The sequence below is a fragment of the Hyperolius riggenbachi genome, chromosome 7 (genome assembly GCF_040937935.1).
Source record: "Hyperolius riggenbachi isolate aHypRig1 chromosome 7, aHypRig1.pri, whole genome shotgun sequence".
NCBI lineage: Eukaryota > Metazoa > Chordata > Amphibia > Anura > Hyperoliidae > Hyperolius > Hyperolius riggenbachi.
This window is the reverse complement of record NC_090652.1, coordinates 30,981,573-30,994,360: the sequence shown is the minus strand read 5'-3', so window position 1 is coordinate 30,994,360 and position 12,788 is coordinate 30,981,573. Positions and strand designations below refer to the sequence as shown.

General features: G+C 43.5%; 1 protein-coding gene across 2 annotated transcripts in view; it reads left to right on the top strand.

The window, feature by feature from the left end:
- The window catches only part of LOC137524232 (sulfotransferase 1C1-like), a 110,629-nt gene that overhangs the window by 32,601 nt on the left and 65,240 nt on the right, over nt 1-12,788 (top strand). The window lies entirely within an intron of this gene.

Below are 12,788 nucleotides of genomic sequence, written 5' to 3'. Positions count from 1 at the left end.
TGACTGTTTGACTCTGGGAGAGACTTTAGGTGTCGCGTAATGATTAGTGGTCCAGGAAAGTCTGCTCCTCCATAAGAGGGTCCACAATGCACATGTAAAATGTTTCCATTGTCATGAAATGGGCCAGGCCACTGTGAATTGTGTGATCTCTCTTACAGGGACAGACCTCGGTCAATGTTTGCATGCCCATCTGTGCCACCTGAAAAACCAAGGTGCAGCCTTAGAGGTGCTACTGTGTCATTACTCTGGTAGTCTGACTCTTGTAAATACTGATGTGCTAATACCTGGGGAATTTCAGCCAAACAGGATTGCTGAGGTTTGTGTGCATGGAGCTACGTGGGAACACCCACATTTAAACTGAGTTTGGTAAACTGTCATGTTTTCAGAGTAGCATCTCATTCGTTACAGGATGCAATAATTGGGCGTGGCTGGCTTCTGCGTGGGCTGGGGCATGAGCTGGCTGGCTCGCATGCATATAAAAAAGGCGCCTGGAAAAAAGGGCACGAGATGTAGCCGAAATTATACGTTTTTTATCTAAATCCATATTTCCAGGAACGTCCTTAGACAGCACCCCTGAGACTTGTCTCCTTCCCCACAATTGATGGACAGGAACTGTCAAAAACCTGAGCGGTTCTTGCCATTTTCATGATTGCTAACTCAGTAAAGGACCAGCCTTTAAAGGGACTCCGAGCTCATCTAAAAAATAAAAGTTGTACTCACCCGGGGCTTTTTCCAGCCCAGTGCTGGAAGTACCAGCCCAGTGAAAGTACTGCGCATGCGCGACTAAAGCGCGCATGCACGGTATTGCCACGCCGGCCGCCGTGATGACGCGAGGCGGCCGGCGTGTGACGTCAGCCGCGTCATACGCGGAAGGAGCAGCTCGACACTCGGCCGAGTGTCGCTCGGGCTGCGGCCGGTCAGCCATTCTGGAGCGGGGAGTAGGAGAGGAGCCAGGACGCAGTCGTGGGACCTCCCGACCAGCACTGGGCTCGAAAAAGCCCCGGGTGAGTACAACTTTTCTTTTTTAGATGTCCTGTCCACCACCAGGAGCTGGATGAGGAGCTAGAGCTAACCATGGAGCAGGAGCTGTGTAGCGGGGTTTCCGGTAATTTGGAGCTGGTCAGGAAGCCGTCCAGGGAGCCGCTCTGCACCTACTGGCTTCTTCATCGATTTACCTTTCTCGCCGAAAGCGCTCAGAAAGCATTTCCGGTTTGGCGGATCATGTGATTCTGAAGGCAGACTGATGCCAGCTCTACCCCGGAAGTTCTTCCCGATTCGCCGCTCTGTGTCACGCGGCTGCTGGCTATGGTCTCAGCCTCCCGTTTCAGTGTCTGACGGCGCAATGGAGGCCGTGGGAGACGGAGAAAAGTTTAAGCGGTGATGAAGGTAGGAACGGAGGGGTACTATTGTCAGATGACATTGTTGCGGTGGGGAAGGTTCTTAGGGTTACCCCGTAGCCGCGTGGAGAGGGGCAGGACTTTCTTGGCAGCCTATTTAAGCTCAGGTCCCTGGTCTTAAGCATACATATGACCATGGATACTGCGGCAGGACCTGTCTCTGCGAAACCTGTGGAGCCTGGCTCCGATGTCTCTCTGGTAGGATGCTTTATTATGTTATTCCTATCAGGTTTTATGCTGAAATGCTGCAGGGGCATATTCTGATTACACTTTCCCTTCTGTTCTCTTATAGCCCAATGTCTCTAAAACAGATAAAGATAAACCTGAATTATCTGACAAAGGTGAAAGGAGTGACGAGGGAAAGTCCATGCAGAAAACTGATCACAAGAAGTGTGCAATCTGTTCTGAGAGAATTTTTTCCTCGAGACTTCTCTGCAGATCTTGTACTGATAAAGTTGTTGTTTAGAAAGAATCTCCTGTCATTTTCAAAGATCTTATGGGATGGATGAAATCTGAAATGGCTACTGCCATACAAGTGATTAAAGAAGCTAATATCTCTCCTAGTACCCCCACGGTTTCAACTATAGCTATCCCTCAGTCTCAACCTTCTACTTCCTCTGACACCAGTGTTACCGCAGTGCCTACTCAGGTAGCTCCTCTTCCTCCGGATCAGGAGCCTGCAGAAACTTTAATTCACAAGAGGAAAAGAGGAGAGGATTCCGTTGATTCAGGTTTGTCTGAGGGAGAGAGAGGTGGCCATTTCATCACTAGAGGAGATTAGTTCTGAGGATGAGCAGGCAAAGGATAAGTCACATAAATTTGTTTTTTCTCCAAAATCTATGAAAAGTTTTCTGAAAGCAATGCATTATACCATGGGGCTCAAAACTGATGAGAAAACACTTACACTTCTTGATCAAATGTATGTAGGGCTGTCTGATCCTGAGACTGTTTATATTCCTGTACACAGTGCCTTAAAGAGTATGGTAAAGTGGGAATGGGATAACCCTGAAAAGATAGCTTTTTGGCCTAAATCGTCATCTAAAAAATATCTAAGCCTGAAGATCAAAAATTTTGGGGTATAGCACTAAAGCTTGATCCTTCATTATCTAAGGTTTCTAGAAGATCAGACCTCCAGTTTGAGGATTTTGGTAATCTCAGGGATCCTATAGACAAAAAATGGACAATATATTAAGAAGGGCATGGGAATCTTCTACTCTCTCCTTAAAACCTGCAGTAGCTTCCACAGCGGCAGCTAGATCTTTAAAGATATGGTTAATGAATACTCAGTGTCGCATTGCTTCAGGAGTTCCTCGGGAAGAAATACTTAAAGGACTTTGATAACCTTTTGCATTCAGCTAATTATCGTTCAGATGCAGCAGACGATACAGTATGCCTATCGGCCCGGACTTCAGCCCTGGTAAAGACATCAAGAAGAGCTATCTGGGTTAAAACCTGGCAAGGAGACACATCGTCTAAATCAGTTATGCGTTATTCCTTGTGAGGGTGAGTTTCTTTTTGGATCTAAATTAGATGATGTATTAGAGAGATCTGCTGACAGGAAAAAGACATTTCCTTTTAAAAGAGAGATTTTTCGTGGAAAAGATTCCTTTCATGATCAAAAGAAAAATGAAACCGATCCTAAGCCCTCCAACAAGAGACAACGGGGTCCAAATAGAACCCAAAGACAAAAGTCTAGTTTTTCCTTCAATCCAACCACACAACCCTCCAAGCAATGATGCCAGGCTTCCAGTGGTGGGAAGAATAGCTCTTCTTTTACGAGAAATAAGAAAGCATATTTCAAAACAGGTGGCTTTTAAACATAGTTCTAGAAGGTTAGAAGATCGAGTTTGTAAGTCACCCCCCAAATCAGTTTTTTGTAACCCCAAAAGACCCAGGTCAAAGCTTTACATTACAAACAGAGGTGACCTTGCTGCTGGAAAAGAGAGTAATCAGACCGGTTCCAAAGTGTCAACAGTTCCTGGGATATAACTCCCCAGTATTTCTGGTGAAAAAACCCCAAGGACAGTTTAGGTTCATTCTAAATCTGAACGGATTAAACAAATCGGTAAAATACCGCAAATTCAGAATGGACAATACTCGCAGTGTGATAAATCTACTTCAACATCAATGTTACATGTCCTCTCTGGACCTCAAGGATGCATACCTGCACCTGCCAACCCATCTCTATTCCCAGAAGTATCTGCGATTTGCCATCTATTTCCAGGGAGAGGTAAGGCATTTACAATTTATTGCTCTTCCTTTTGGTCTCTCATCTGCTCCCTGGTTGTTTACTAAAGTTCTATCCAAAGTTCTAGCAGTCTTTAGACTTCAATCTATTCTTATCATTGCTTATCTGGATGATTTACTGATCTGGGGTCCAACCTATGAGTCTGTGCATGCTCAGGTGTGTTTCTGCCTTGACTTCCTCCAATCCTTGGGATGGTTGATAAATTGAGAGAAATCGCCCTTAACACCCTCTCAATCTATGGAATATCTGGGGTTCACTATCTCTTCTCTAAGAAACAAGGTTGTTCTTCCTGAAAGGAAAATATCTGCCATTCTAAAATGTGTTCTTTCCTTCCAGGAAATGACATCAGTCACGCAAAGAAAAGCTATGGCACTACTGGGACTACTAACATCCTCATTTACGGCAGTACAGTGGGGCTAGCTGCATGCCAGAACTCTCCAACTTTGGTTTTTAAAGAGAACCCGAGGTGGAGATCGTAGAAAGAAATCTATACACAGAGGCTGGGTCTGGCTATAGTGCCCAGCCTCTGTTGCTAGTTGAATCCCCGCTAAGTCCCCCCTGCGCTCCGCTCTCCCCCATAAATTACAGCCGCGCTGGCGACACACAGCGTGTCGCAGCGGGCTGTATTTACTTCACTAGTGTCACTCACGGCGCTCCCACACCTCCTGCAGAGCGCCGGTCCCCGCCCACGTCCCTTCCCTCGCGCTGATTGGAGGAAAGGGACGCGGACGGGGACCGGCGCTCTGCAGGAGGCGGGGGGAGCGGCTTGAGTGACATTAGTAAGGTAAACAATGCCTGAGAGCGCGGCCGTAATTTATGGGGGAGAGCGGAGCGCAGGGGGCACTTAGGAGGGATTCAACTAGCAACAAAGGCTGGGCACTATAGCCAGACCCAGCCTCTGTGTATAGATTTCTTTCTACGATCCCCACCTCGGGTTCTCTTTAAGGAGCTGGAATCGGAAACAGTAATCACTAGACAAAAATTTACTCATTCCTCAAAACATAAAAGCGTCCCTGCATTGGTGGTTAAATCCAGTCCATGTGTCAAAATGAATTTGAAGTCTCTAAAGGCATTACATCTGAAGGGAAGTCTCAATCATCTAGCAGACTACTTAAGCAGATCCCCCCCTATTCCCTTCACCAGGACGAGTGGTCCCTAAACTAGGAAGTGTTTCAGGAGATCATATGAAGAGATGTACAGAGGCGCCAGAAGGATAAAAATCACTGAAGGTTTAAAACATTCGGGAGGCGGTGGTGGACCAGCCCACCCAAAACAGAGAAAAAAGCGGTCGGTTAAAGTTATAAATTATTCACATACTCCTAAGACAAGTCGCAATGCGTTTCGCAGGTCAAATTCTGCTTCTTCAGGCAATAAACAGGCGTAACACGCAGCAAGCAGTCAAATCTACGCTTGGCACCTCCGTCTGTCTTTCACAGAGGTGGCAAGCGTAGATTTGACTCCTTGCTGTGTTGCCTGTTGTTTGCCTGAATGTAACGATCAGTGTAACACAGAGAGGGTCTGATTACCGGTGAATTGCAGTATCACCGAGAATGCAGAATATACCCGATTATTGGTGATCTGCAGTATCACCGATATTCAGATATATATTCTAACCTCTGGACACCTGAGTAACGAGTGAGTGTTTATGCAACAATAATACTTTGAGTACACACAGAGGAATGTTCCTTCCGTAGGCCTAGACTCTCCCGGGGGAGGAGCTAGGCAGAAGGTGGGAAGGACAGAGTAGGAGTGACACCTGAGAGGATGTCACTAACAGGTCTGGGAACTGCCTCTGACAGTAAGGCTAGTTCTCGAGGTCGGGCAAGCCAGGTCGTTAACACACAGACAGATAAAGTACAGCTTCAGGAGACAGATACAGAATCCAATGAACAGGCAGGGTTTGGCAACAGAGTATCAGAATAATGAGGTACAGAATCAGGAGGCAGATACAGAGTCCAGGGACAAGCAGAGTTTGGCAACAGGAAATCAGAAATGGCAAGGTACAGAATCAGAGTTCAAAGGAATGGTCAGGCAGGCAGAAGGTCATAACAAATAGTACAGTTCAATCTCCTAACGCTAAGGTGTGAGATCCTTGGCCGTCAACACCTTTGGAAACTATGCTAGTACACAGATACAGACAAGGTCTGAGTGCTACCACGTAGTGATCGCAACGCCAGACACCAGAGAAATGTCCAGCACCCAGTATATATACCTTAGCGCTCTCCAGCGCCACCCCTAAGTGCTGGACCAATGGATGGTGGTGAAAATGCCAGCTGACTCTTCTCTGGCTGTCATATAAGCTCTGCCTCTCAGCGAGCGCGCGCGTCCTTCTGAACCTGTGTGGACTAGCAGTCCCAGCCACACCAGACATGTTTTGTAATGTATCAGCTGATTCAGAAGCGGGGGCCGCCGCTCCGCTCTCCAAGCAAGCGGCGGCTTCCCCGCGTCCCTCCATCATGTCAGCGCCAGTGTCATGCGTACCATCCGCCATGTCCAATGCGGACTCCACCGCACTGCCCATGCGGCATGCGGCGGTTTCTACGCGTTGTCGCCATGTTGGACGCGGAAACAGCCGCCTCACTCTGAGCACTCGCGGCGGCTTTTCCGCGTTTCCTCACACTGAAGAAGCGGGATTTGACCTGCAAAATGCATTGCGACTTGTCTTAGGAGTATGTGAATAATTTACAACTTTAACCAACAGCTTTTTTTGTCTGTTTTGGGTGGGCTGGTCCACCACCGCCTCCTGAACGTTTTAAACCTTTTTAGTTATTTTTCATCCTTTTGGTGCCTCTGTACATCTCTACATATCAAGATATCCACCCTTGGTGGAAGGGTGTTACACACTCTTTTTCCCCTATTCCATCTGCTGAAAAGCTTTATGGAGATGATTTCATTTTTCAGCACAACCTGGCACCTGCTCACAGTGCCAAAACCACTGGTAAATGGTTTACTGACCATGGTATTACTGTGCTAGATTGGCCTGCCAACTCTCCTGACCTGAACCCCATAGAGAATCTGTGGGATATTGTGAAGAGAAAGTTGAGAGACGCAAGACCCAACACTCTGGATGAGCTTAAGGCCTCTATCGAAGCATCCTGGGCCTCCATAACACCTGAGCAGTGCCACAGGCTGATTGCCTCCATGCCACGCCGCATTGAAGCAGTCATTTCTGCAAAAGGATTCCCGACCAAGTATTGAGTGCCTAACTGAACATAATTATTTGAAGGTTGACTTTTAAAAAAAACAAAACACTTTTCTTTTATTGGTTGGATGAAATATGCTAATTTTTTGAGATAGGAATTTTGTGTTTTCATGAGCTGTATGCCAAAATCCTCAATATTAAAACAATAAAAGGCTTGAACTACTTCAGTTGTGTGTAATGAATCTAAAATATATGAAAGTCCTAACGTTTATCAGTACATTACAGAAACTAATGAACTTTATCACAATATGCTAATTTTTGAGAAGATCCTGTATATGCAAAAGCGTGGGATGTGTATAATTCCTGGTGTCTTCAAAACTCAATAGATCTTATGTCCTTCCTATCTGTTCTGGAATTCCTTCAGAACGGATATCAATTGGATCTTAGTACAAGTACCCTGAAGGTCTACACCTCTGCCCTTATCGCTTTTTTTGGGAAAGGAGATTGGCAGAAGAGGAATATTTGTATTTGTTTCTTCAGGGCCCTTAAAAGACTCAGACCTCTGGTACAATGTTAAATGCCATCCTGGGACCTTAATACAGCTTTACAGGCACTATGTGAGGCGTACGTTAAAAAGGGGCGCTGGGAAAAAAGGGTGTGGGGTTTTAAACGATAAACATGGATAACGTTTAAAAATTTACTATATTTCGTTTAAAAATAATGTTTTATAAAGTTATAAATCATTAAATAATGTTCATGAAATCGTCAATTGTGAAAACTTTAATCTTCCGTTTAAAAAGTGAAACGTATAATAACGTTTAAAAAAAAATTAGTAAGTAACCCTTCCTGTACCTACCCCTAACCCCTAGACCCCCCCTGGTGGTGCCTAAACCTAAGACCCCCCTGGTGGTGCCTAAACCTAAGACCCCCCTGTCATAAGCATTAATAACGTTTCAAAAAAATATTGTGCGGTTTTTCGTTTAAAAATAATGTAAAAAAATTGTACTGTTTTTCGTTTAAAAATAATAAAAAATTTATAAATCATTAAATAATGTGTAATCATGAGAGGCAGTTATAAAACATTAAAAGTCTCCGGGCGCCGCTTTTAAAACATTATTTTTCTCCGGTGCCCTTTTTTCCTGTTGGGCGCCCATTAAACGATATTTATTATGGGAGTGAATGGCGGCGCCCGATTTGTCCACTAGCCTCCTGCGCCCTTTTTTACTGTTACCCTATGTGAGCCCCCCTTTGAACCTCCTGGATGAAGTTTCAGATAAAATACTAACTCTCAAAGCTGCATTCTTAATTGCAATCACTTCAGCCAGAAGGATTTGTGAGATCCAAGCCCTGTCTGTGAAAGAACCTTACTGTATAATTTCAGGTGACAGAATAACTTTACGTTTAGACACTTCCTTCCTGCCAAAGTGGTTTCCAAGTTTCATAGATCGCAAGAAATATTCCTGCCTTCCTTTTGTAGCAATCCATCTAATAGCAAAGAGCAGAAAGTGCACTGTTTAGATGTAAGGAGGACTGTGTTGGCTTACATTGAGCGATCCAAATCGTGAAGTCTGATGCCCTCTTTGTTTTTGGAGGAAAATTCAGAGAAAAGCAGGCATTTAACCTCCTTAGCGGTATTCGTAGTTTACTTCGCAATACACATGAGAACTACGCGTAGGGGCGTAAACTACGCGTAACGGTACTTCGCTATGCGTAAAATCGTAAGCGTAATTTTGAGACTTCGCCTACGAACTACGATGCGTAGATTCGAACTACGATGCGTAAATTCGCACTGGCGTAGTTTCTGCTCATCCCTGGAAGTTTGGGCTTCCTCCTTTATAAGTAACTCTGTCTCTACACTGTGAAAAAATGTATCAACTCAGGCAGCACCGCTAGTTTAGTGCGGGAATTCCCCGACCTTTTATCGCAAGTGTAAACATTTTTATGAGTTAGCACAAAAGTCTAAAATACCAATGCGGTGTTTTCCCTCCAAGATTTTTTTCTTTTTTCTTTTTTTTACCGCAAATGTTTTATGAATAGAGCCCTAAGAAGTAAAACCGGCTGAGGTCGTACACATAAGTTCAGATGGCCGAGGTACAAACAAGGATGAGACAGTCGTTAAGCTAGCTGAGGTCTATACCAGGTATCAGGTGACTGTAGTACAGAGGAATGAGACTTTAATCAAAGTGGAGGGCAGGCCGGGTCATACACAGAATAACAATCAAGATAACGTGTGTGTGGTGTGTGTGTGTGTGTGTGTGTGTGTGTGTGTGTGTGTGTGTGTGTGTGTGTGTGTGTGTGTGTGTGTGTGTGTGTGTGTGTCTATCACTCGAAAAAGTTTTGACAGATTTGAACGAAACTTGGTATGCAGATCCCTTACTACCTCTAATGATATGTTCTGGGGGTCTTGCGTCCCCCCTGCACACCTGAGCGGAGCTACAAACAGCAAATCAGATTTCACCCATTCATGTCAATGAAAAAAATAAATGTAAAAGGCTGCCATTCTCACAGTAATCAAGCCAGAGTCCCCACACTTGGCACAATTGGTCACTTGGTGACCGAGGTTACAAATTCAGGAAAAGTGGGCGGAGCATAAAACAGCCAATTAAATTTCAGCCATTCATTTTCAATGGGAAAATGTAATCTGCAGCCATTCTTACATTGTTTATGGCAGATGCTTCAAACTTGCCACATTCGGTCACTGGGTGAATGGGATTAACATTCAGGAAAGTGGGAGGAGCCTACAACAGCCAATCAAAATTCACCTATTAATTTTCAAGGAGAATATTTAAACTGCTGCCATTCTTACACTGTTAATGGCAGAGGCTTCAAACTTGCTAGTCGATCATTGGGTGACTAAAGTTCAAAATCACTAAAGGGGGTGGAGCCAAAAACAGCCAATCAGATTTCTTTGGTGGATAAACTGCTTCCATCACACTTTTTTTTTTTTTTTTTTTTTTTTTTTTCCATTGCCAGCAACCTGAAAGCTCACAAACTTTGTCATCGAGTGACTGTGTGTTACAAAAAGTGGGGGGAGCCAAAAACACATTTCACTGGGAAAATATAAACTGCAGCCATTCTTACACTGTTAATGCTAGGGTTCTCAAACTTCACAAAGTTGGCCACTGGGTGACTAGGATTAATCAGAAAAGTGGGTGGAGCCTACAACAGCCAATCAAAATTCACCTATTGATTTTCAAGGGGAATATTTAAACTGTTGCCATTCTTACACTGTTAATGGCAGAGGCCTCAAACCTGCTACAGTCAGTCATTAAAGTGGACCCAAACTAAAAATACAAGATTTCAGAAATAAAATCTATTTTCTAAATTATTATTTTTTTTCTTCTTCTTTTTTTTTTTAACCTGGCTATCCAGTCTGGGGAGGGAGGTGCTAATACTGCATCACACCTGGCTATCTATGCTGGAAAGGGAGGTGCTAATACTGCAGCACTCCTGGCTATCCAGGCTGGGAGGGAGGTGCTAATACTTTTTTTTTGTTTTTTTTTTTCCAAACTCAGATGCATTTTTGATATGGGAAGTTTATCAGCTTATGGTCTAGTCGCTTGGACGCCCAAACCAGCGCTGAAAAATGCCTTCATCCTTGTTTGAGCCATACATAGTTGAAACTTTATTTCACTATATTTATCTCTATGCGTGCTTCAAAAACCATAAACTCCTCCCTTCCCTTACGCAACCCTCCCCATTCCAGAATTAACCATGTCTTACCATATCCTGTATCCCCTATATCTTAAATGAAAGGGAGGTGTAATAACCTGTTGTTCTTGCAACCGAGTATGTATACACATTCAGAAACTCTTACATTCAACCAAGCATACTCTTCCTTAACACATAACCCATCCATATTAACCTGGTCCAACCCACCTGACCACCCCACTTTTCCACTCTTACCCCCACTCGTGTTATACAGTGTAGCCCCTAACCCATCTTATTATATGTATGCTTATTGCTTATCCATATAATTTTTTGTAATTGACAGCCAGGTATCCCTATAGGATCTGACCCACTGAGTACAATCTACGTCAGGTGTTTGATCTGCTGTGTCGCCGTTGATTTCACTGCCACACAACAGATCCATTCTGCTCAACCAGTCATCGAGATGGGGGGGGGGGGGGGGGGGAGTCGAGTCTTTCCATTTTTCTACTATCATTCTTTTTGCGACTTTTGTTCCTAGCTCTTTAATTAGAGCACTTTCTTTACTATCGCCTGCTTCAGATATGCCAAAAATAGCTTCACTTGGAGAAAGTTTAAAGCCCCCTTCTAGCAGGTTTTTACAAAAGCATATTAAACTATCCCAAAAGGTCTTTGATATGGGACATGCCCACCACATGTGCAATTCGGACCCGTCCTCCTGCCCACACCTCCAGCACAATTCTCTTTGTTTGGAAAATTTTTGTATTCGTTCCGGGGTAATGTACCATCTGGCAATGGTCTTGTACTGGGTAAGCTGGAGATCAATATCCGGGATCATCCAATTTTTATGCCAAATCGTGAGCCATTTACTTTTAAGCGAAAGGCCGAGGTCTCTTTCCCATTTTGTACAATAGTGTGGAGTAAAATTTTGACTTTCTCCTTGGCAAATAAGTCTATTAAGTTTGCATAATGATTGTCCATTTTTTTATTAAGGAGAATATGTTTTTCAAAAATATTTGGGTCGTTCCTTAATCTGACAAACTTGAATTCTAATTTATGTATAAAACTTCTCACTTGCATTGTACGCCAAGTCTCCTTTTGCCTACGATTGTTTAATATGCCAGGTATCCCCAGTGCAGGGTTTCCCCAGAGATTGATAATGCGCGTATCAGGGCTTATCGTGTTTCTGGAAAACCAGGACCTCACCAAGCCAGTCATGAAATCTGGATTCTCCCTTAAAGTGGTAAGTGGGGATGGGCCTGTGTCTTTGTGCCATTTTGAGACGAACCAAAAAAGAGTTTTTACTGTTGGTTTAATCAAAGGGTGATCCGTAATGAGTAAACTTTATAGATGTTTCCTGGAATCCACGAGAAAATTAAATCTAAGTTACATTCGTCCTTTTCTAAGATAGACCAAGCTTTACCAGATCCAATGGGGGAAGATTCTATCTTCCAGTCCAAGACCCTTGCCAAGTGTGCACTTCTATAGTAATTTATAATGTTTGGTGCGGCTAGGCCTCCCTCCTCTTTCTGCCTAGAAATAAGTTTATAACTAATTCTACGTCTGGATTTACTCCAGATAAAATTTTGAAAAATGTTATGCCAGTTTTGGAACCATGAGTTGGGGATAGCCACCGGCAGGCTCCGCAAAAGAAAAATAAGTTTAGGTAAAACCAGCATTTTTAATATGCTGATCCTACCAATGACATTAAAACAGGGTCGATCCCATGATTGGAGTTTACCCTTGTACTCTTTAACAGTCTTAGAAAAATTAGCCATGAACAGGTCGTTAGGGTCTCTAGTGAGGGTAATGCCAAGATATTTAATTGCTTGATCAATCCATCTAAATTTACTGTGTGTTTTAATAGCATTCACGGTGTCACGTGAACAGCCCAAATTCAAGATTATAGTTTTAACCTGGTTAATCTTAAAATTAGAGTGTAAGGAGAATACCTCGAGAAGTTTCTCACACCTGGCGATGGATTGGATTGGTTTGATCAAAGTTAGTAATAAATCATCCGCGTAGGCAAGTATTTTAATCTCCTCCGTCTTTGTTTTAACTCCTTTAACCATATTGTCATTCTGAATTAGTTGTATAAATGCTTCTAAACTAAAATTGAAGAGCCATGAAGACAATGGGCAACCTTGCCTAACCCCATTCTTAATATTGAAAGTATTGGACACAGATCCGTTTATATTGACGCCTGCACTTTGATTGATATATAATTTCTTTATTCTGTTTATAAAGTTCCGGCCCAAACCCAATCTTTCCAATATAGCAAAGACAAATTCCCTTGATAGACGGTCAAATGCCTTTTCTGCATCTACTGCAACCATAACTGCTTCTATTTTTC